This window comes from Rutidosis leptorrhynchoides, chromosome 2 (assembly GCF_046630445.1).
Source record: "Rutidosis leptorrhynchoides isolate AG116_Rl617_1_P2 chromosome 2, CSIRO_AGI_Rlap_v1, whole genome shotgun sequence".
Lineage (NCBI taxonomy): Eukaryota > Viridiplantae > Streptophyta > Magnoliopsida > Asterales > Asteraceae > Rutidosis > Rutidosis leptorrhynchoides.
The window spans coordinates 129,091,888-129,119,542 of record NC_092334.1 but is presented as its reverse complement, the minus strand read 5'-3'; positions in this window follow the sequence as shown (position 1 = coordinate 129,119,542).

The following is a 27,655-nucleotide window of genomic DNA, read 5'->3' as shown; positions in this document are numbered from 1 at the left end:
TTTTGTATCTTTTCATTTGTTTTAGCGTAATATTTGTATATTTTTCGTTCGTAGGTAGTTTTAAGACATAGTTTTTGCCGTAGCTTATTTTTATTTTCTAGATTTTTAGGCTTTGCCGTAAAATCCCTTAAGTGCTTTTTCTTTAGATTAAGATTTAGGCGCTTTGGAATTTTGCGACGCCGTTTTTCGCTTTAGTTTTAAATAGATTTTAGTGCCTTTAAGTAATTGCCGTTTTCTGAATAAAATTGCATTTACCTTTAGACCTTTAGGCGCAACTTTTTAGATATAATTTTTAGACTTTTAAGTTTCGACGTTTTTCTTTCTTATTTTTATTTTTCGACGTTTTTCAACGCGCATTCTTTTTCTTTCTTATTTCTCGACGCTTTAGTTTTTAGGACTTAGAAATTTTCTCTATTTCTTATCTAATATCTCAAACGGAAAGAAAAATTATTTAAGTGGTTAAATTAATGGACGTTGACAATTTTCTGCTTCGTAGTAATAGTTGGATTTGTTAGTGGCTGAGTTGTGAGCTTCCGATTTAAAGGGTTCTGGCTCCCTGCTGCATCTTTTGGCTATTCGAAACGTGGGCAAAAGCAGAAAAGTCTATTAATTGGACAACTTATATAAGTTTTTCTATTTTTATAACTAATAGGATAATTAGTAAATGCACCACATTGTAGCTAAAATTTGGCCATCGCAATAAAATGGAAAATTTTGAAAACAAGGCTATGGAAACTCTTTTTGATATCCAAAATCAATTAAATCAATACTCTTAAATGGGTGTTGATGACAATTCGTTCGGTCAATCTTGGATCACGAATGACGAAACAATAACTGGTTGTGAAATCTGTGGAGATTATCACTCAACATGGGAATGTTATTATTACGTTCCTAAGGAAAATTATGCACCCACGGAACCTGAATGGAATGATTATGAAGAATACAATTCAAATTGGGATTATTCCCAAGAATATTTCCAAACTCAACAACCAGTAGACGAGGAAAATTACGTGTCTGAAAATTTATTAGACAATATGAAAATCAAACTCGAAGAACTCAATGCTCAAAATGAACAAATGAGAGAGTTTGTAAACCGGCAAGCTGAAACTCTATCAGACTACACACCTGTTGATCTGAAGAGTCGTGTGCAAGAAAATCTCATATCATCGAATTTTGATGAATTCGAGAGCTCCGAAATCACCAACTATCCCGATGATACTTTTTATTCAGTCTTACCAATTTCACAACATATTGACACCTTAGCCTCTACCGACAAAATCATCGATCCATCAATGGATAAAGAAGAAGTAAGGGTGACAAATTGGTACTCTTGGGAATATGATAACGTTGAAAATTTTACCCCCGAGGCCAAACCGAACTTCACCATTCCACAACCTTCCAACCCAATATTCTCAATAGACGAGTCATCCACCGGAAATGAACTACGAGCTGTAATAGATAATGACACCTCGAATTTCACCCAATTGGGTAATAGAGGTGAAAACTTTGATCCTGAGAATAAAAGGAAGGAATTATTAGGAATTGTCCACCCTATAGAAATAAGTATGTCGGTGTATATCTATCCATTTGACCAAAAACCAGAAAAGAGACATATCCATTTACTAAAAGCTACACTTAAAAAAGAATTAAGTAGTGACAATCGGGCGAGTCTAAACTTTAAACCCATTGATATATTATACACCACCCGAGATGTAAATAACTGGCTCACTACTCTAATTCGTGGAACTCATTCTACCGACTTCACATGTCGTCAGCTAAGTGTGGGGAAGTCTAACCCCACTTAACGTTAAATTCGGGGTTCGGGTTAGTGCATAACTCGTTAATAAAAATGCATGATAATTTAGGGTAAAATACGTATATTCAAAGATTAGCAAACAGTTCAGAAAAGCAACCGTTTTTGAAGAAAAATATGTGTGATAAAACAAGAAGGAATGAATGATGAGGCGCGCCATCTATCATTTGACGAGCTTTGTAATTACAAACTGGGTATTTTCAATCACTTTTCTACACTAATCACCCTCATGAATTTATAATTAGAGTCTGATTTCATGCAAATGAGGGCATTGCATGATCTCAAGTGTGGGGAAGGGTTATAAATTCTCTCGGGTTTATACGCCAAATTTTATGAAAATTTGAAAAATTTTCAACTAAATGAATTTAAAATCATGTTTATATATATTTATGAACGGTGAAAATTAGGTGTTAATACCGAAATTATCGTTACCTCGAAAAGGACATAAATTGAGAAACACCCTAAAACGATTGAATTCATTTAAAATGGAATAAAGGAGAATAAAAAGGCAAAGAAAGAAACTAAGTGTGGGGAGAATGTACCAAGTTATTCAATTAAAAACTATCTATCACATGTTTCTGTAAAGTTATTGCAGGTACTTTTGTTTTGGACGATTTTAATCAGTTTTACCCGATTTACTGTAATATATTTGAAAGAAAAGATGGATCTACACGATGAATCAATTCCATCATTAAAAGGAAGTAAAGTCTTCCGAAAAAGACACGTGCTTCTTGATTTAGGTCAAGAAGTTGTCATCCAGACCAGCTGTAGGTTGACGAAAAATCTAGAAAAGTCATCACTAAAATCAGCAGGAAATCCACGGACCTCAGCATCAAAGAGGGTCGCCATGTGGTCAGACTTATCCTAACCATGAGAGGATCTGTCTCGTAAAATGGGGAGGGCGCCGTGCAAATTAGCTTGATAAAACTAATGAATCAGACCCCCAGAAAGGATAATCTCCTTAAAGATTAAAAATCAGCTTTTAAGCCTGATATTACTCAATCCTTGAGATTGACCTTAAAGATTGAGAATTACAAACTCATGGAATTCGATGATATCTAAACTCGAGCTTGAACGAGAAAATATTTTGATCAAAATTACAAACCGATTTGTTTTCTGAAAACCTATTTTCAATGCGTTCATTACCATTGAACGTAAAATCCTAGGAATTCACCTGGAATTCATTAGGTCACTGAACCAAATTGGGTGTCAACCGTAAGAACGGTGGTTGCATAGCATGGTCGAAGACAGGACCTTGTGCCAGACCGAAAAATTATAAGGGTGAGCTTTACTATTGCTCCTACAAAGGATAGTAATTGCGTCCGACACGTTATAGACCATAATTAAAAGCATGTCAGGCGACATTGCCTTAACAGTTGCATGTTCAACGCTTTCCTTTACAACCGGACGGTAGTTTACCGAAAGGTAATATACGGAGCAAGTATACTGGACGTGTTACTTTCCTAATACAAGGTTAGCAAGTGGGTGACACAAAACCATAAGTTTTGAGCTAAAATTTTCAAATCTGAAACCCACAAAACCCACAAAAATATTTTGCAACACCGGTGAAGGGTTATTCCGGAAAACTTATCTAGGGTAAAAGCTAGAATGAATTTTCAAAAGATCAAATGTTTTCATAAAGATCCAATTTCCTAAAGGATCTAAATTTTTATAGTCATGTGGGACTGTAAACCACATCGTTACTACCATTATTCATACCGCCATCTCAAAATCACTGATGTACAAAGTGTGAAGAATAAAGAAGTGATTCGTGTGATGTATTATATTATTTCAAGTTATGTATTGCTTGAGGACAAGCAACGTTCAAGTGTGGGGATATTTGATAGTTCTCCAAATGAACATATATTTAGTAGCAATATCCTCCCAATATGTAAATTATTTAGTTGTAATTTTCCTATTTTAAATTGTAATTGTTTAAATAAATAAGTGCGAAGACAAAAGGAGAAAACGAAGATTTGAAGACACAAACGTCCAAAAAGCTCAAATGTACAAGATACAATTCAAAAGGTTCAATTTATTGATGAAAAACGTCTAAAAATGACAAGAGTACAAGTTACAAAACGCAAAGTACAAGATATTAAATTGTACGCAAGGACGTTCGAAAATCCGGAACCGGGACATGAGTCAACTCTCAACGCGAGACGCAACGGTGCAAAAATTACAAGTCAACTATGCACATAAATAAAATATAATATATAAATAATTCTTAAAAATTAAATATATATTATATTATTATTTAATAACGTCGACAAGCAAAGATCCAAAATGATGTGAGCTGGAAAATCAAACTCCACGATTCGCGGAGTTTGAAGGCCAAAAACTCCACGACTCGCGGAGCAGCCAGATTCCAAAATGCCTATAAAAGGCCACGAGCTTCTGCAGGTTTAAAAAAATATACATACATAATAATAATAATACTCTGTAATATATAATAAATAAATATAATATATATATATATATATATATATATATATATATATATATATATATATATATATATATATATATATATATATATAGTATAGGTTAGTTTTATATTAGATTAGTTTGGGTTATGTAAAGGTTATTTTACGGGTTTTGAAGTCGAAATTCTGTCCGTGTAACACTACGCGATAAATACTCAATGTAAGTTATGTTCTCCTTTTTAAATTAATGTCTCGTAACTAAGTTATTATTATGCTTATTTGAGCCGAAGTAATTATGATGTTGGGCAAAATATTAAAGATGGGGTTATTGGGCTTTGTACCATAATTGGGGTTTGGACAAAAGAACGACACTTGTGAAAATTAGACTATGGGCTATTAATGGGATTTATATTAACTAAATGATACCTCATTAAATTAATATAGAGATTTACAATTTGACGTAGATATAAATAACCACATACGCTCGATCGGACACGATGGGCGGGATATCTATAAATACTAATAATTGTTCATTTGACCGGACACGTGGATGGATTAATAGTCAATGGACTCATTAAAACAGGGGTGGATTGAAATGTCCCGTTCTTATTGATTAAAAACGTTCCATAGTAATTGATTTCGTTGCGAGATTTTGACCTCTATATGAGACGTTTTTCAAAGACTGCATTCATTTTAAAACAAACCATAACCTTTATTTCATCAATAAAGCTTTAAAAAGCTTTACGTAGATTATCAAATAATGATAATCTAAAATATCCTGTTTACACACGACCATTACATAATGGTTTACAATACAAATATGTTACAACAAAATAAGTTTCTTGAATGCAGTTTTTACACAATATCATACAAGCATGGACTCCAAATCTCGTCCTTATTAAAGTATGCGACAGCGGAAGCTCTTAATAATCACCTGAGAATAAACATGCTTAAAACGTCAACAAAAATGTTGGTGAGTTATAGGTTTAACCTATATATATCAAATCATAATAATAGACCACAAGATTTCATATTTCAATACACATCCCATACATAGAGATAAAAATCATTCATATGGTGAACACCTGGTAACCGACATTAACAAGATGCATATAAAAGAATATCCCCATCATTCCGGGACACCCTTCGGATATGATATAATTTTCGAAGTACTAAAGCATCCGGTACTTTGGATGGGGTTTGTTAGGCCCAATAGATCTATCTTTAGGATTCGCGTCAATTAGGGTGTCTGTTCCCTAATTCTTAGATTACCAGACTTAATAAAAAGGGGCATATTCGATTTCGATAATTCAACCATAGAATGTAATTTCACGTACTTGTGTCTATTTTGTAAATCATTTATAAAACCTGCATGTATTCTCATCCCAAAAATATTAGATTTTAAAAGTGGGACTATAACTCACTTTCACAGATTTTTACTTCGTCGGGAAGTAAGACTTGGCCACTGGTTGATTCACGAACCTATAACAATATATACATATATATCAAAGTATGTTCAAAATATATTTACAACACTTTTAATATATTTTGATGTTTTAAGTTTATTAAGTCAGCTATCCTCGTTAGTAACCTACAACTAGTTGTCCACAGTTAGATGTACAGAAATAAATCGATAAATATTATCTTGAATCAATCCACGACCCAGTGTATACGTATCTCATTATTGATCACAACTCAAACTATATATATTTTGGAATCAACCTCAACCCTGTATAGCTAACTCCAACATTCACATATAGAGTGTCTATGGTTGTTCCGAAATATATATAGATGTGTCGACATGATAGGTCGAAACATTGTATACGTGTCTATGGTATCTCAAGATTACATAATATATAATACAAGTTGATTAAGTTATGGTTGGAATAGATTTGTTACCAATTTTCACGTAGCTAAAATGAGAAAAATTATCCAATCTTGTTTTACCCATAACTTCTTCATTTTAAATCCGTTTTGAGTGAATCAAATTGCTATGGTTTCATATTGAACTCTATTTTATGAATCTAAACAGAAAAAGTATAGGTTTATAGTCAAAAAAATAAGTTACAAGTCGTTTTTTTAAAGGTAGTCATTTCAGTCGAAAGAACGACGTCTAGATGACCATTTTAGAAAACATACTTCCACTTTGAGTTTAACCATAATTTTTGGATATAGTTTCATGTTCATAATAAAAATCATTTTCTCAGAATAACAACTTTTAAATCAAAGTTTATCATAGTTTTAAATTAACTAACCCAAAACAGCCCGTGGTGTTACTACGACGGCATAAATCCGGTTTTACGGTGTTTTTTGTGTTTCCAGGTTTTAACTCATTAAGTTAGCATATCATATAGATATAGAACATGTGTTTAGTTGATTTTAAAAGTCAAGTTAGAAGGATTAACTTTTGTTTGCGAACAAGTTTAGAATTAACTAAACTATGTTCTAGTGATTACAAGTTTAAAACTTCGAATAAGATAGCTTTATATGTATGAATCGAATGATGTTATGAACATCATTACTACCTTAAGTTCCTTGGATAAACCTACTGGAAAATATAAAAATGGATCTAGCTTCAACGGATCCTTGGATGGCTCGAAGTTCTTGAAGCAGAATCATGACACGAAAACAAGTTCAAGTAAGATCATCACTTGAAATAAGATTGTTATAGTTATAGAAATTGAACCAAAGTTTGAATATGATTATTACCTTGTATTAGAATAATAACCTACTGTAAGAAACAAATATTTCTTGAGGTTGGATGATCACCTTACAAGATTGGAAGTGAGCTAGCAAACTTGAAAGTATTCTTGATTTTATGTAACTAGAACTTGTAGAATATATGAAGAACACTTAGAACTTGAAGATAGAACTTGAGAGAGATCAATTAGATGAAGAAAATTGAAGAATGAAAGTGTTTGTAGGTGTTTTTGGTCGTTGGTGTATGGATTAGATATAAAGGATATGTAATTTTGTTTTCATGTAAATAAGTCATGAATGATTACTCATATTTTTGTAATTTTATGAGATATTTCATGCTAGTTGCCAAATGATGGTTCCCACATGTGTTAGGTGACTCACATGGGCTGCTAAGAGCTGATCATTGGAGTGTATATACCAATAGTACATACATCTAAAAGCTGTGTATTGTACGAGTACGAATACGGGTGCATACGAGAAGAATTGTTAATGAAACTGAACGAGGATGTAATTGTAAGCATTTTTGTTAAGTAGAAGTATTTTGATAAGTGTATTGAAGTCTTTCAAAAGTATATAAATACATATTAAAACACTACATGTATATACATTTTAACTGAGCCGTTAAGTCATCGTTAGTCGTTACATGTAAGTGTTGTTTTGAAACCTTTAGGTTAACGATCTTGTTAAATATTGTTAACCCAATGTTTATAATATCAAATGAGATTTTAAATTATTATATTATCATGATATTATCATGTATGAATATCTTTTAATATGATATATATACATTAAATGTCTTTACAACGATAATCGTTACATATATGTCTCGTTTAAAAATCATTAAGTTAGTAGTCTTGTTTTTACATATGTAGTTCATTGTTAATATACTTAATGATATGTTTACTTATCATAGTATCATGTTAACTATATATATATATATCCATATATATGTCATCATATAGTTTTTACAAGTTTTAACGTTCGTGAATCACCGGTCAACTTGGGTGGTCAATTGTCTATATGAAACATATTTCAATTAATCAAGTCTTAACAAGTTTGATTGCTTAACATGTTGGAAACATTTAATCATGTAAATATCAATCTCAATTAATATACATAAACATGGAAAAGTTCGGGTCACTACAGTACCTACCCGTTAAATAAATTTCGTCCCGAAATTTTAAATTGTTGAAGGTGTTGACGAATCTTCTGGAAATAGATGCGGGTATTTCTTCTTCATCTGATCTTCATGCTCCCAGGTGAACTCGCGTCCTCTACGAGCATTCCATCGAACCTTAACAATTGGTATCTTGTTTTGCTTAAGTCTTTTAACCTCACAATCCATTATTTCGACGGGTTCTTCGATGAATTGAAGTTTTTCGTTGATTTGGATTTCATCTAACGGAATAGTGAGATCTTCTTTAGCAAAACATTTCTTCAAATTCGAGACGTGGAAAGTGTTATGTACAGCCGCGAGTTGTTGAGGTAACTCAAGTCGGTAAGCTACTGGTCTGACACGATCAATAATCTTGAATGGTCCAATATACCTTGGATTTAATTTCCCTCGTTTACCAAATCGAACAACGCCTTTCCAAGGTGCAACTTTAAGCATGACCATCTCTCCAATTTCAAATTCTATATCTTTTCTTTTAATGTCAGCGTAGCTCTTTTGTCGACTTTGGGCGGTTTTCAACCGTTGTTGAATTTGGATGATCTTCTCGGTAGTTTCTTGTATAATCTCCGGACCCGTAATCTGTCTATCCCCCACTTCACTCCAACAAATCGGAGACCTGCACTTTCTACCATAAAGTGCTTCAAACGGCGCCATCTCAATGCTTGAATGGTAGCTGTTGTTGTAGGAAAATTCTGCTAACGGTAGATGTCGATCCCAACTGTTTCCGAAATCAATAACACATGCTCGTAGCATGTCTTCAAGCGTTTGTATCATCCTTTCGCTCTGCCCATCAGTTTGTGGATGATAGGCAGTACTCATGTCTAGACGAGTTCCTAATGCTTGCTGTAATGTCTGCCAGAATCTTGAAATAAATCTGCCATCCCTATCAGAGATAATAGATATTGGTATTCCATGTCTGGAGACGACTTCCTTCAAATACAGTCATGCTAACTTCTCCATCTTGTCATCTTCTCTTATTGGCAGGAAGTGTGCTGATTTGGTGAGACGATCAACTATTACCCAAATAGTATCAAAACCACTTGCAATCCTTGGCAATTTAGTGATGAAATCCATGGTAATGTTTTCCCATTTCCATTCCGGGATTTCGGGTTGTTGAAGTAGACCTGATGGCTTCTGATGCTCAGCTTTGACCTTAGAACACATCAAACATTCTCCTACATATTTAGCAACATCGGCTTTCATACCCGGCCACCAAAAATGTTTCTTGAGATCCTTGTACATCTTCCCTGTTCCAGGATGTATTGAGTATCTGGTTTTATGAGCTTCTCTAAGTACCATTTCTCTCATATCTCCAAATTTTGGTACCCAAATCCTTTCAGCCCTATACCGGGTTCCGTCTTCCTGAATATTAAGATGCTTCTCCGATCCTTTGGGTATTTCATCCTTTAAATTTCCCTCTTTTAAAACTCCTTGTTGCGCCTCCTTTATTTGAGTAGTAAGGTTATTATGAATCATTATATTCATAGATTTTACTCGAATGGGTTCTCTGTCCTTCCTGCTCAAGGCATCGGCTACCACATTTGCCTTCCCCGGGTGGTAACGAATCTTAAAGTCGTAATCATTCAATAATTCAATCCACCTACGCTGCCTCATATTCAGTTGTTTCTGATTAAATATGTGTTGAAGACTTTTGTGGTCGGTATATATAATAATTTTGACCCCATATAAGTAGTGCCTCCAAGTATTTAATGCAAAAACAACCGCGCCTAATTCCAAATCATGCGTCGTATAATTTTGTTCGTGAATCTTCAATTGTCTAGACGCATAAGCAATCACCTTCGTTCGTTGCATTAATACATAACCGAGACCTTGCTTTGATGCGTCACAATAAATCACAAAATCATCATTCCCTTCAGGCAATGACAATATAGGTGCCGTAGTTAGCTTTTTCTTCAATAACTGAAACGCTTTCTCTTGTTCATCATTCCATTCAAATTTCTTCCCTTTATGCGTTAATGCAGTCAAGGGTTTTTCTATTCTGGAAAAGTCTTGGATGAACCTTCTGTAGTAACCAGCTAGTCCTAAAAACTGGCGTATGTGTTTCGGAGTTTTCGGGGTTTCCCACTTTTCAACAGTTTTTATCTTTGCCAGATCCACCTTAATACCTTCTTTGTTCACTATGTGACCGAGGAATTGAACTTCTTCCAACCAAAATGCACACTTTGAAAACTTAGCGTACAATTCTTCCTTCCTCAGTACTTCTAACACCTTTCTCAAATGTTCACCGTGTTCTTGGTCATTCTTTGAGTAAATAAGTATGTCATCAATGAAAACAATAACAAACTTGTCAAGGTATGGTCCACACAATCGGTTCATAAGGTTCATGAACACAGCTGGTGCTTTAGTTAAACCAAACGGCATGACCATAAACTCGTAATGACTGTAACATGTTCTGAAAGCAGTCTTTGGAATATCATCTTCTTTCACCCGCATTTGATGATACCCGGAACGTAAGTCAATCTTTGAATAAACAGACGAGCCTTGTAGTTGATCAAATAAGTCGTCGATTCTCGGTAGTGGGTAGCGGTTCTTGATGGTAAGTTTGTTCAACTCTCGGTAGTCGATACACAACCTGAATGTACCATCTTTCTTCTTGACAAACAAAACAGGAGCTCCCCACGGTGATGTGCTTGGTCGAATGAAACCACGCTCTAAAAGTTCTTGTAATTGGCTTTGCAGTTCTTTCATCTCGCTGGGTGCGAGTCTGTAAGGAGCACGAGCTATTGGTGCAGCTCCTGGTACAAGATCTATTTGAAATTCAACGGATCGATGTGGGGGTAATCCCGGTAATTCTTTCGGAAATACATCGGGAAATTCTTTTGCAATGAGAACATCATTGATGCTCTTTTCTTCAGTTTGTACTTTCTCAACGTGTGTTAGAACAGCATAGCAACCTTTTCTGATTAGTTTTTGTGCCTTCAAATTACTAATAAGATGTAGCTTCGTGTTGCCCTTTTCTCCGTACACCATTAAGGGTTTTCCTTTTTCTCGTATAATGCGAATTGCATTTTTGTAACAAACGATCTCTGCTTTCACTTCTTTCATCCAGTCCATACCGATTATCACATCAAAACTCCCTAACTCTACTGGTATCAAATCAATCTTAAATGTTTCGCTAACCAGTTTAATTTCTCGATTCCGACATATATTATCTGCTGAAATTAATTTACCATTTGCTAATTCGAGTAAAAATTTACTATCCAAAGGCGTCAATGGATAACTTAATTTAGCACAAAAATCTCTACTCATATAGCTTCTATCCGCACCCGAATCAAATAAAACGTAAGCAGATTTATTGTCAATAAGAAACGTACCCGTAACAAGCTCCGGGTCTTCCTGTGCCTCTGCCGCATTAATATTGAAAACTCTTCCGCGGCCTTGTCCATTCGTGTTCTCCTGGTTCGGGCAATTTCTAATAATGTGGCCCGGTTTTCCACATTTATAACAAACTACATTGGCATAACTTGCTCCGACACTACTTGCTCCGCAATTACTCATTCCGACACCATTTGTTCCTTTCGTTCTATTAACCCCTGGTCCGTAGACCTCACACTTCGCCGCGCTATGACCATTTCTTTTACACTTGTTGCAAAATTTGGTGCAGAACCCCGAGTGATACTTTTCACACCTTTGGCATAGCTGCTTCTGATTGTTGTTGTTGTTGCGGTTATTATTGTTGTTGGGATGATTGTTGTAGTTGCTGTTGTTATTGTTGTTGTTGGGCCGTTTATTGTAGTTGCGATTGATGTTGCGATTGTTGGGATAATTGTTGCGATTATTGTTGTAATTGCTGTTGTTGTTGTATTGGTGATTCTTATCACCGTTTTCCTCTCACTTTCTTTTGACTTGCTTCACATTGGCCTCTTCAGCAGTCTGTTCTTTAATTCTTTCTTCAATCTGGTTCACTAGTTTGTGAGCCATTCTACATGCCTGTTGTATGGAGGCGGGGTCGTGTGAACTTATATCTTCTTGGATTCTTTCCGGTAATCCTTTCACAAACGCGTCGATCTTCTCTTCCTCATCTTCGAATGCTCCCGGACACAATAGGCACAATTCTGTGAATCGTCTTTCGTACGTGGTAATATCAAATCCTTGGGTTCGTAACCCTCTAAGTTCTGTCTTGAGCTTATTGACCTCGGTTCTGGGACGGTACTTCTCGTTCATCAAGTGCTTGAATGCTGACCACGGTAGTGCGTACGCATCGTCTTGTCCCACTTGCTCTAGATAGGTATTCCACCATGTTAACGCAGAACCTATGAAGGTATGTGTAGCGTACTTCACTTTGTCCTCTTCAGTACACTTACTTATGGCAAACACCGATTCGACCTTCTCGGTCCACCGTTTCAATCCGATCGGTCCTTCGGTTCCATCAAATTCCAAAGGTTTGCAGGCAGTGAATTCTTTGTAGGTGCATCCTACACGATTTCCTGTACTGCTAGATCCAAGGTTATTGTTGGTATGTAGCGCAGCCTGTACTGCGGCTATGTTTGAAGCTAGAAAAGTACGGAATTCCTCTTCATTCATATTCACGATGTGTCGAGTAGTCGGTGCCATTTCCTTCAAAATAGTCAAATGGAACAAGTTAATCATACAGAATATTAAGAGTAGTTAATAGTATTTCGTAGCATAATATGAACTCATTTATAAAAGCTTTTTCTTCATATTAGCATTTTATAAGTTTAAATTCGGGTAGTACCTACCCGTTAAGTTCATACTTAGTAGCTAATATACAATTCAACTACTACAATTCTATATGAAAAACTGATTATAATAATATTTCGCGTTCAAACTTTTACACAATATTTTACAAATTACAATACCGCTTATTTTACATATAGCATGAAATATAGCACACAATAAATTTGATACAAGATAGTTGTGAAGATAATTCTAGCTAGTACACAAGTCATTCAGCAAAGGCAATAAAGACACGTAATTCATACGTCCAGAAACAAGTCATGCATTCTGGTTTTACTAGGATTACTTCCCATCCTTGGTCTTGTGGAACATAACCGTTATGGCCGTTGATAAGACAGCGTGTTGTAACGTCGTCAAAGGGATGAGGGTTACATAATGTCCAACAGTCCCGTAACAATCTAAAAACCTCATTTCTTACCCCAATTACCGACTCCGTCACTTGTGGGAACGTTTTGTTTAATAGTTGTAGCCCGATGTTCTTGTTCTCACTTTGGTGAGAAGCGAACATTACTAATCCGTAAGCATAACATGCTTCTTTATGTTGCATGTTAGCCGCTTTTTCTAAATCACGAAGTGCAATATTCGGATATATTGAGTCAAAATAATTTCTTAACCCATTGCGTAAAATAGCATTTGGGTTCCCCGCAATATATGCATCAAAGTAAACACATCGTAACTTATGGATTTCCCAATGTGATATCCCCCATCTTTTGAACGAAAGCCTTTTATAAACCAAGGCATTCTTGGAACGTTCTTCGAATGTCTTACAAACTGATCTCGCCTTAAATAGTTGTGCCGAAGAATTCTGACCGACTCTAGACAAGATTTCATCAATCATGTCTCCGAGTAGGTCTCTTAAAATATTGGGTTGTCTATCCATTTTGTGTTTTTATACTGTAAAATAGACAAGAGTTAGATTCATAAAAAAAAATACTTATTAATACAAGCAATTTTTACATATATCATAAAGCATTAGCACACTATATTACATATATTACACCACACGAATACAACTATCTTATTCCGACTCGCTTGTTTCTTCTTCTTCGGTTTTGGTTCGTTTTGCCAAGTTTCTAGGGATATATGATATTCCCCTAATACGAGCCATCGTTTTCCACATTGGTTTAGAAAAACCTGGTGGTTTAGAGGTTCCCGGGTCATTGTTACAACTTAAGGACTTCGGGGGTTGACGATACATATAAAGTTCATCGGGGTTGGAATTAGATTTCTCTATTTTTATGCCCTTTCCCTTATTATTTTCTTTTGCCTTTTTAAATTCAGTTGGGGTAATTTCTATAACATCATCGGAATTCTCGTCGGAATCCGATTCATCGGAGAATTGGTAATCCTCCCAATATTTTGCTTCCTTGGCGGAAACACCATTGACCATAATTAACCTTGGTCGGTTGGTTGAGGATTTTTTTTTACTTAACCGTTTTATTATTTTCCCCACCGGTTCTATTTCTTCATCCGGTTCCGATTCTTCTTCCGGTTCCGATTCTTCTTCCGGTTCCGACTCTTCTTCCGGTTCCTCTTCGGGAACTTGTGAATCAGTCCACGAATCATTTCAATTTACATTTGACTCTTCATTATTATTAGGTGAGTCAATGGGACTTGTTCTAGAGGTAGACATCTATCACATAATATCAAACACGTTAAGAGATTAATATATCACATAATATTCACATGTTAAAAATATATAGTTTCCAACAAAATTTGTTAAGCAATCATTTTTCAAGTAAACAAGGTCGAAGTCCAGACTCACTAATGCATCCTAACAAACTCGATAAGACACACTAATGCAAAATTCTGGTTCTCTAAGACCAACGCTCGGATACCAACTGAAATGTCCCGTTCTTATTGATTAAAAACGTTCCATTTTAATTGATTTCGTTGCGAGGTTTTGACCTCTATATGAGACGTTTTTCAAAGACTGCATTCATTTTAAAACAAACCATAACCTTTATTTCATCAATAAAGGTTTAAAAAGATTTACGTAGATTATCAAATAATGATAATCTAAAATATCCTGTTTACACACGACCATTACATAATGGTTTACAATACAAATATGTTACAACAAAATAAGTTTCTTGAATGCAGTTTTTACACAATATCATACAAGCATGGACTCCAAATCTCGTCCTTATTTAAGTATGCGACAGCGGAAGCTCTTAATAATCACCTGAGAATAAACATGCTTAAAACGTCAACAAAAATGTTGGTGAGTTATAGGTTTAACCTATATATATCAAATCATAATAATAGACCACAAGATTTCATATTTCAATACACATCCCATACATAGAGATAAAAATCATTCATATGGTGAACACCTGGTAACCGACATTAACAAGATGCATATAAAAGAATATCCCCATCATTCCGGGACACCCTTCGGATATGATATAAATTTCAAAGTACTAAAGCATCCGGTACTTTGGATGGGGTTTGTTAGGCCCAATAGATCTATCTTTAGGATTCGCGTCAATTAGGGTGTCTGTACCCTAATTCTTAGATTACCAGACTTAATAAAAAGGGGCATATTCGATTTCGATAATTCAACCATAGAATGTAGTTTCACGTACTTGTGTCTATTTTGTAAATCATTTATAAAACCTGCATGTATTCTCATCCCAAAAATATTAGATTTTAAAAGTGGGACTATAACTCACTTTCACAGATTTTTACTTCGTCGGGAAGTAAGACTTGGCCACTGGTTGATTCACGAACCTATAACAATATATACATATATATCAAAGTATGTTCAAAATATATTTACAACACTTTTAATATATTTTGATGTTTTAAGTTTATTAAGTCAGCTGCCCTCGTTAGTAACCTACAACTAGTTGTCCACAGTTAGATGTATAGAAATAAATCGATAAATATTATCTTGAATCAATCCACGACCCAGTGTATACGTATCTCAGTATTGATCACAACTCAAACTATATATATTTTGGAATCAACCTCAACCCTGTATAGCTAACTCCAACATTCACATATAGAGTGTCTATGGTTGTTCCGAAATATATATAGATGTGTCGACATGATAGGTCGAAACATTGTATACGTGTCTATGGTATCTCAAGATTACATAATATATAATACAAGTTGATTAAGTTTTGGTTGGAATAGATTTGTTACCAATTTTCACGTAGCTAAAATGAGAAAAATTATCCAATCTTGTTTTACCCATAACTTCTTCATTTTAAATCCGTTTTGAGTGAATCAAATTGCTATGGTTTCATATTGAACTCTATTTTATGAATCTAAACAGAAAAAGTATAGGTTTATAGTCAGAAAAATAAGTTACAAGTCGTTTTTGTAAAGGTAGTCATTTCAGTCGAAAGAACGACGTCTAGATGACCATTTTAGAAAACATACTTCCACTTTGAGTTTAATCATAATTTTTGGATATAGTTTCATGTTCATAATAAAAATCATTTTCTCAGAATAACAACTTTTAAATCAAAGTTTATCATAGTTTTTAATTAACTAACCCAAAACAGCCCGCGGTGTTACTACGACGGCGTAAATCCGGTTTTACGGTGTTTTTCGTGTTTCCAGGTTTTAACTCATTAAGTTAGCATATCATATAGATATAGAACATGTGTTTAGTTGATTTTAAAAGTCAAGTTAGAAGGATTAACTTTTGTTTGCGAACAAATTTAGAATTAACTAAACTATGTTCTAGTGATTACAAGTTTAAACCTTCGAATAAGATAGCTTTATATGTATGAATCGAATGATGTTATGAACATCATTACTACCTTAAGTTCCTTGGATAAACCTACTAGAAAAGAGAAAAATGGATCTAGCTTCAACGGATCCTTGGATGGCTCGAAGTTCTTGAAGCAGAATCATGACACGAAAACAAGTTCAAGTAAGATCATCACTTGAAATAAGATTGTTGTATTTATAGAAATTGAACCAAAGTTTGAATATGATTATTACATTGTATTATAATGATAACCTACTGTAAGAAACAAATATTTCTTGAGGTTGGATGATCACCTTACAAGATTGGAAGTGAGCTAGCAAACTTGAAAGTATTCTTGATTTTATGTAACTAGAACTTGTAGAATATATGAAGAACACTTAGAACTTGAAGATAGAACTTGAGAGAGATCAATTAGATGAAGAAAATTGAAGAATGAAAGTGTTTGTAGGTGTTTTTGGTCGTTGGTGTATGGATTAGATATAAAGGATATGTAATTTTATTTTCATGTAAATAAGTCATGAATGATTACTCATATTTTTGTAATTTTATGAGATATTTCATGCTAGTTGCCAAATGATGGTTCCCACATGTGTTAGGTGACTCACATGGGCTGCTAAGAGCTGATCATTGGAGTGTATATACCAATGGTACATACATCTAAAAGCTGTGTATTGTACGAGTACGAATACGGGTGCATACGAGTAGAATTGTTAATGAAACTGAACGAGGATGTAATTGTAAGCATTTTTGTTAAGTAGAAGTATTTTGATAAGTGTATTGAAGTCTTTCAAAAGTATATAAATACATATTAAAACACTACATGTATATACATTTTAATTGAGTCGTTAAGTCATCGTTAGTCGTTACATGTAAGTGTTGTTTTGAAACCTTTAGGTTAACGATCTTGTTAAATGTTGTTAACCCAATGTTTATAATATCAAATGAGATTTTAAATTATTATATTATCATGATATTATCATGTATGAATATCTCTTAATATGATATATATACATTAAATGTCTTTACAATGATAATCGTTACATATATGTCTCGTTTAAAAATCATTAAGTTAGTAGTCTTGTTTTTACATATGTAGTTCATTGTTAATATACTTAATGATATGTTTACTTATCATAGTATCATGTTAACTATATATATATCCATATATATGTCATCATATAGTTTTTACAAGTTTTAACGTTCGTGAATCACCGGTCAACTTGGGTGGTCAATTGTCTATATGAAACATATTTCAATTAATCAAGTCTTAACAAGTTTGATTGCTTAACATGTTGGAAACATTTAATCATGTAAATATCAATCTCAATTAATATACATAAACATGGAAAAGTTCGGGTCACTACATTGATTACATTCAAGGGTAATTGGTGTAATTGTTAACAAAGTATTAAAACCTTGGATTACACACAGTCGATAACCTGGTGTATTCATTAAACAAAGTATTAAGACCTTGTTACAGTTCGAATCCCCAGTTAGTTGGAATATTTGACTTCGGGCATAAGGTTAAATTTGCCGAGCATTTTATAATTATGATCGATGAACTATTGTGGACAAAAACCAGATAGGTTTCAAATACATCCAGGACAAAGGACAATTAACCCAGGACAATAAATTAAAATCAAAACGTTAAACATCATAGTTACGGAAGTTTAAATAAGCATAATATATCTTATTTCATATTTCCTCGTACTTTTATTTATTGTCATTTTAATTATTGTTATTTATTTTATATTGGTTAAATATCGTCATTTACTTTACGCTTCGCTTAAAATATAAAATCGACAAACCGGTCATTAAACGGTAAACCCCCTTTTATATATTATTAATATAATATATTTTGTACAAATATAATTGTTTAAAAATATAGTGTGCAATAAGCCCGCTCCCTGTGAAATGAACCGGACTTACTAAAAATTACACTACTCTACGATAAGGTACACTACCTATAGTGTTGTAGCAAGGTTTAGGTATATCCCATTTGTAAATAAATAATTAAAACTTGTGTAAAATTGTAGCATATTTAATAGTATTTCCTAGTAAAAATATAAAACTATTTCGTACCCCCACGCTACGACATCAGCACGACTATGTGATTTTAAATATGGGTCGAGGGATACGATTTGAAATGATCGGTGACGAGTGTAAAGATGGCAAAATGGGCGGGTTGGGTAACAACTGAAAATATGTCAGGCTGGAAAAACATTACCCAAATAGATCTGTTCACAAATATGTCACAATTGTATGTCAATTTTTTCATATTCCCGTGAAATTTATTAAGTAGTGTTATACAAACAAATGTTTTTTGTGAAACAACATATAGTTATATTGTGATAATTGTGGTTTGAAATAGCAGTGAAACGGGTCACATGTAACTTAAAAGATTGTACGTAGAGATGCATACATGAGATGAAGATAGAATCCTTCTTCAAGAGGCATTCATTTTATTAAGACCTACATCAAAGCCACATAATCAAAAATTAAAATCGTTTTTGTTAAATAAATGTTTGGGATAAGTACATATTTTTTCACAGTATGATGAGGTGGCAACATGGAAATAGTCTCTTTGTAGCATTATCTAAAATGTCAACATAAACTATCGATCACTGATATGTATTGTTAATATCTCAGCTACACGTTTTAATATTTATTTTTATCAACCAACAATGTGGGCGTTGGAATGCTCTACTGATCGTGTATTTATTGAATCGTCATCCGGTATTTCATGTGTTCAAGTGTTAAATTTGGACAAGTCAAACTGTAAATGCTGAAATGCTCTACTATTCAACATATAATGATTCTGATAAGTCAACACAGATTAATCCTTCAAAAAAACCAGCGAATTCGCGGGTCTTCGACTAACATGTCAAAGGAAATTATCACTACTGAAAAAATACTCAATAAACGTGGTATAATTGTGCAACCACACATTATCACTACTAACACGCAATACTCGTGCTACAATAAACGTGGCCTGATTGTGCAACCACACGAGGCAAACGCCTCAAACTAACTTTTCTATTTGTTTTTATGTTGTATTTCGATAATTACATTTACTTCTAGAGATTTTTTTATAATAAATATGTTTATGGTTTTCATTATCAATGCTTTTTATATGTCTACAATAAATGTTTAAGTATTTTATACTATGTTCAACTTTTAAAGTTTGTTACAGACATATATGGTTGGTTTTTAAATTTTAAGTACATACATTGAATACAGAACACCTAACATAACTACTTACATTAAATATAATAATCATAAACATTATTTCTTTACAAATACTCATATAGCCCCGCGAATTCGCGGGTCCTCCACTAGTATTAATAATAATACAATACCAATAATATTAATAATAATAATGTTTAATAAAAATACTAGTATTAATTATAATAATTTACATTAAGTAGTAACAATAATAAATTAGATGTATTATAATTTTAATAATAGTAATATTACTAATAATAATAATAATAATAATAATAATAATAATAATAATAATAATAATAATAATAATAATAATAATAATAATAATAATAATAATAATAATAATAATAATAATAATAATAATAATAATAATAATAATGGATGTAATAATAATGTTAGTAACAATAGTATTTGTACATCTCAATTTCATATCTATAGGTCATATATTGAAAATATAAATTGAGATATTAATATTGAAAGTGATATTGATATCACTATAGTAATTATATTTTATAGTCAATTTAATATCTTAATATTACTTACTAATAATTTTGTAGTATAATACATTATGTAATAATATATTTTGAATATTTAATATTTATACATTTTGTTATTATATAATTGTGCTTGCATTTTAGTTACGACATATATTATATATGTAAATATGAATATATTAATAATGTTTTATATATTTGAGTATTATACATCCAGTACTTTGTTAACGTTTTCAATTAATAAGTATATATTATATATATATGTCTATATACATATAAATGTTCGTGAATCGTTGGGCATAATCAAAGGGTAATTGGATGTATGAACACATTTTAAGATTTTTGAGATTCAACTTAACAAACTTTGCTTATCGTGTCGGAATAATATAAAGATAAAGTTTAAATTCAGTCGGAAATTGCCGGGTCATCACATTAAACGTTTACGCAGATTTCAAGAGTTTTTCAGGTACATAACTATATGCATCAATCTTTTCTCCCGTAGATGAAGTGCGGTTGGTTCATCCTCTTGATTGAGGTGTTTTCAAGGATCATGAAAGGTTTAGACGCAGATTTTCATCATTGATAATACTAAAAATGAACATATATTTCATAGCATTATCCCTCAAGAAAGACAAGCTTTTAGTTGCAATTGTTCTATTTACAAGTGATATTCGTTTAAATAATAAAATGTGAAGACAAAAGACAGATTCGACGAATTGAAGACGCAAACGACCAAAAAGCTAAAAAGTACAAAGTACAATCAAAGTGGTTCAAATTATTGATGAGAAACGTCTAAAACTTACAAGAGTACGAGCCGTGAAACACAAAGTACAAGATATTAAATTGTACGAAAGGACGTTCGAAAATCTGGAACCGAGACCAGAGTCAACTCTCAACACGCGATGTAACGGACTAAAAATTACAAGTCAACTATGCACATGAATATAATATAATATATAATTAATTCTTAAAATTATATATATATTATATTATATATTAAAACCATCAGCAAACTAAAAAACAAAGGATTGTGAGCTGGACAGAGGGGCCATGCGATCGCATGGCTTCTGTGCTATATCCCCATGCGATCGCATGGTGAACAGTAATTCGAATTTAGCCTATAAAAAGTCGGGTTCTGATCGAGCAAAAACACATCTTTTTCTAATCTCTCTCTCACGATATATATATATATATATATATATATATATATATATATATATATATATATATATATATATATATATATATATATATATATATATATATATATATATATATATATATATATATTATAATTTTAATTTTAATTTAAGATTAATAATAATAAGGTTATGTTAGCGAATGTTGTAAGTGTGTAAGTCGAAATTCTGTCCGTGTAACGCTACGCTATTAATACTCATTGTAAGTTATGTTCAACCTTTTTAAATTAATGTCTCGTAGCTAAGTTATTATTATACTTATTTAAATCGAAGTAATCGTGATGTTAGGCTAAATATTAAAGACGGGGTAATTGGGCTTTGGACCATAATTGGGGTTTGGACTGTAACGACCCGCACTTTTTCGATCGTTCTATACTTATAAGATTAATATTTACATAAATTAAACCTTACCAACATGATAAGCAATCCAAATTGTCGAGACTTATGTTTTTCGAAAAGAGTTTTACACAACGTTTGACCGTCTAGTTTGACCGATGATATCACGAACTATACAATATATGATAATTATACGTTTGTGTATATATATGTATATATACATATTTAACATGACCTAAGAATGTTTTAATATCTCATTTTGTATTAATAACAATAAGTTATAAGTATATTTTGAAACTACTAACTTAAGTTTTCAAAACGATAACCATACGTAACGTTATTTGACTTAAATACTTATGACCTATAATGTTTATACATATATCGTATAAGTAATGTATTTAATCACTTTTAAAGACTTAAATACATAAAACAATATAAGTATATTTACAAAAGATAACTATATTTGAATCCTCGTTCCGTTTTCTCAAAGATTTCTATACGTATACCTAGGGTATATGTACCCGTATCATACGTAACTTCTAGATGTATTTACTATTGGTATATACCAATAAAAATCTGCTCCTTAGCAGCCTTAAATGATTAAGAAACATGTGGAACCAACCATTTGTCAAGTAGCATGAATTATTTAGCAAGAAAACAAAGTTAGGTATCTTTTTTTTCCTTTATAACCTAAAAACGTTTTTATGCATGCACACCATTTCTTCACCCCATTTTCTCATACTTACACTTCCATTTCTCTCTCAAAATACTCTTAACTTCATACTTGATCATCTCCAAGCATTTTCCCCATCATTTAGCTTCAAAAACAACACTTAAACCTCATAAGAAAACCTTACAAAAACACTTCAAGAAATCCTTCCAAGAACACCAACTTACTTCCAATCTTTCATACACTTCCATCACCCTTTTGGTTCTAGGTTCTTACTCCTCTTTTACAACAACCTTGTCCAAGGAACTTGAGGTAGAATCTATGTTCATAACCTTATTCGATTCATATATATATAGCTATCTTATTTTGTGGTATAAAATTTTAACAACAAGAACATAGTTTGAATGTTTTCAAACTTGTTTGCAAACTAAATAGATCCTTCTAACTTAACTTTTAAAATACTCCAAGACCTGTAATATAACTTAAATATATGCTAATTTAACAAGGTATAACTTGGTTTTTCAAAGATTATCTTAAAAACTGTTTTTACGACGTCGGAGTGCCACCGGGGGCTGTTTTGGGTTGGATAATTAAAAACCATCTTAAACTTTGAATTGAAGGTTTATTTTCTGGAAAAATGATTTTTACTATGAATATGATAACACATAAAAATTTCATGATTTAACTCAAAGTATAAGTATTTTTAGAAAAATAATCATTTAAGGTTGTTTACATGATGGAAAATGATTAACTTCATAAGTTTCACTAAAGTTTGACCTATGCCGTGTGATTTTGAATACAAACTAAGGTATTTACAGTTCATAGTCTTAAAGAGGGACTCGATCCAAGGAGATGGCAAGTTGAATCAACGAAAACGGAGTTGTAACGAAGAAACTATGACCGAAACAAAATCGGATATCCAAGACTAGTTTAGCCACGAAAATAATTGGGAAAAATTAAATAAATCACATCTTTTTAAGTTAACATGATATTTTATATATATGTACTTATAATTCAATTTTATATGGTTCAGGATCACCCGTAAACAACACGAGAAGATTAATCATAAGATCCCATGATTGTACGCAACACGTCATTTGACAACACCGGTACTTTATGTACGCAACACGTCATTTGACAACACCGGTACCGTGGGTCAAGATTAATCTCGACCAATACATATACGATGGGGTTTTATTTATTTCGTTGGGGGTTTTATTTATTTCATTGCGGGTATATTAAACATCTAAAAATGAACTATTAAAATTGAATTACTAACAACGAACTGCTAACTACGGACTAAGGAATTATTCAAAGTATTAAAAGTATAACAAGTATATATATGTGACGTTTGTTTAAAAAGAAAAGGTATTGATATATTATATATGGATAGGTTCGTGATATCAACCGGAGACCAAGTCAAATTATATATATATCTTCAAGACGAAAGTGAGTATATAGTCCCACTTTTAAACTCTAAATATTTCGGGATGAGAATACATGTATTTTATGTTTTACGTTATGGACACAAGTAACTGAAAAATATATTCTACGTTGAGTTGTACCACTGGCATACTTCCCTGTAGCTTGGTAACTGTTATTTACAGCGGTATTGTAAACGCGAATCCTGTTGATAGATCTATCGGGCCTGACAACCCCAACCGGACTGGACGACCAGTATTCAACGGTTGCACAGTACTTCGTTTCGTGACTACACTTGGTACGGTGTAGTAAGATTTCATAATAAAGGGAATATGCGACGTGATTAAATGTTAAGTATGGTTACCAAGTGCTCAACCACTTAGAATATTTTTATTAAACTGTTTATATACGAAATCTTGTGGTCTATATATATATATTGCTGCCGGCATTAAACCTATATCTCACCAACTTTATGTTGACCTTTTAAAACATGTCTATTCTCAGGTGATTACTAAAGCTTCCGCTGCATTATGTTGAATTTGAGCAGGATCTTGCGTACGCATATTTGTGTCAAAAATAAAACTGCATACCCAAGGATTTGTGTTGTAAAATATGCTCGAAATCGTGTTGTTATCATTATATGTAAAGTTTGTAAGTCGAAGATTATCGCTAAACGATAATCATCTTTTTATTGTCTAAAGCTTGTAACAAAAATAATGGTTATGGTTTGTAATGTATAATATATGCAGTTTCTCTTTTAAAAATGTCGCATATAGAGGTCAATACCTCGCAATGAAATCATACGTTATCTAACACGTTCTTATGGTTAAGGACGGGTTATGACATGTGGTATCAGAGCGGTGGTCTTAGCGAACCAGGTTTGCATTAGTGTGTCTAACTGATAAGTCGTTAGGATACATTAGTAAGTCTGGACTTTGACCGGGTCTGATTTAAAAACCATTGCTTATCATTGTTGGTTAAAATTTATATGTAAATATTATGTAGTACTAATGGGTTAGTTGTTGTGTGATAGATGTCGGGCTCAAAACTTGTCATCACGTTCAGCGACTCCGAACCAGAATCTTCAGATGGTGTTCCAGTCATTAACCTATCCGATGACGAAAATAATATCTTTGGGGAAGACTCACAAATTCCGGATGAACCGACTATAGAGAACCCGGAAAGTGAACCCGAGGAGGAAAGTGAACCCGAGGAGGAAAGTGAACCCGAGGAGGAAAGTGAACCCGAGGAAGAAATACAGGAAATTACAAAAGACGAGTTCGAACTAGGAAAGAAACGAAAGGCTAATGAATTAGAAAATTCAAATCCCGAGTTTAGTAAGGATGATGTGGCACCAACTCCACTAGACACTACCACCCCTATTCCCGCTATTCCTATTCGTTCTATCCCGGCATCCAGTTCTTCAGTCCCACAGCCAAAATATAGGCAGACAGCCAGGATAAGCGTTAAGCGATTCTTTGAACCTAAACGTCCTAGAAAATAGACCAAACGATGCGCTGCCGTATTAAACCATGGGATCATATAATGTTTTGTATAATATTATTAGTGTGGTTTGTTTAATGTTCGATGTAAGATAAGCATATGTAAAATAGTGAAGTGTGAAATGCAATAATTTTCCATGGTTAAGTATTATTTAGATGGTAGTAATTGATTCTGTACTAAGCTATTAAGTATGGACATTAACGGGTAGGTACTACCCTAGATATAATTATAAAACGCTAATAAGAAGAAAAGGCTTTTATAATAATACCTGGTTCATATTATTAACAAGCTATAATGTACTATAAATACACACTACATCTATAATAATCCATGTGAATAATTATTTTCTTTCATTAGGAAATGGCGCGATTGAATCGAATGACGGAACAAGAAATCCAGGAACTCATCAATCAGCGAGTGAACGACAGAATGTTATGGGTCGAGGCTGCAAGAGGTGCTGCAGTTAACCCAAATCCTCGTGTGGGGTGCACTTACAAAACTTTTCAAGCTTGCAAGCCCTCATCATTCAGTGGAACAGAAGGACCAATCGGTTTAACCCGGTGGATAGAAAAGATGGAGACTGTGTTTAAAATCAGTGGTTGTGTTGAAAAGGACATGACCAAGTATGCATCGTGCACTTTACAAGATAGTGCACTCACGTGGTGGAAAAAATTATGTGAAGGCTGTAGGAGGAGATGTAGCTTATGATACTCCGTGGGAAGAATTCAAAACAATGTTAATCAACGAATATTGTCCAAGGAACGAGGTTAGGAAGTTGGAAGATGAGTTACGAAGTCTGAAGGTTATTGGTACTGAAATCACCAACTACAATCAGCGATTCATGGAATTAGTTTTGCTATGTCCTGAATTGGTTCCAACCGAAGAACGGAAGATTGAAATGTACAAAGATGGTTTGCCCAAAAAGGTCAAGGAAAATGTTACAGCATCGAAACCTAAGACAATTCATGAAGCTATAACCATGGCAAACGAGCTAATGGATCAGGTCATCATGGATAAGAAAGTATCCAATACTGATGTGAAGGTATCAGGTAACAAAAGAAAGTGGAATGGAAATTATGATCGAGGTAACCAACAACAATCTTTTAAGAAACAAGAAAACACGCAAGGTGCGGGTAGTGGTTTAAGCTTTGGTTATAAAGGACAAAATCCTTTATGCAACCGATGCCACAAACATCACTCTGGTTACTGTAATGTGGTATGCAACAAATGTAATCGAAAGGGTCATCTTGCTGAAGATTGTAGGGCTCTCGTTACAAATACAAATGGTACCAAGACTCTTGCCACCAATGCAAATAGAACTGCTTTGGCTACCATTACTTGTTTTGGGTGTGGAAAACAAGGTCACTATAAGAGCCAGTGCCCGAATCCAGAGAAGAATATCGGACCTGCACGTGGGAGAGCATTTGTTATTAATGCTAGAGAGGCATGTGAAGACCCGGAGCTTGTTACGGGTACGTTTACCATTAATAACTTATCCGCATCTATTATATTTGATACTGGTGCTGATAGAAGTTACGTGTGTAGAGACTTTCACGCTAAATTGAATTGTTCATCATTACCTCTAGATGCTAAGTACATGATTGAGTTAGCTAATGGTAAACTAATTAAAGCCGATAAAATTTGCCGTGATTGTAAAATAAATTTAGCCGGAGAAACATTTAAGATTGATTTGATACCCGTAGAATTAGGAAGTTTTGATGTAATAGTCGGCATGGACTGGATGTCCAAAATAGGAGCTGAAGTTGTGTGCGCCAAGAAGGCAATTCGCATTCCTCGTAAGAATAAAACGCCAGTAATGATTTATGGAGAGAAGGGTAACTCAAAGCTAAAACTCATTAGTTATTTGAAAGCTCAAAAGTGCTTGAAGAAAGGGTGCTATGCTATCTTAGCACATGTTAATAAAGTCGAAAAGAAAGAAAAAGAGAAGTGCATCAATGACGTGCCTGTGGCAAGAGATTTTCCTGAAGTATTTCCGGAAGAGTTGCCGGGATTACCTCCATTTAGATCTGTAGAATTTCAAATAGATCTTGTACCAGGAGCTGCACCGGTTGCCCGTGCTCCATATAGACTTGCACCGTCCGAGTTAAAAGAACTTCAGAGTCAGTTAAAAGAATTACTGGATCGTGGATTCATACGACCAAGTACTTCACCGTGGGGAGCTCCAATTTTATTCGTCAAGAAGAAAGACGGATCTTTCCGAATGTGTATAGATTATCGTGAATTAAA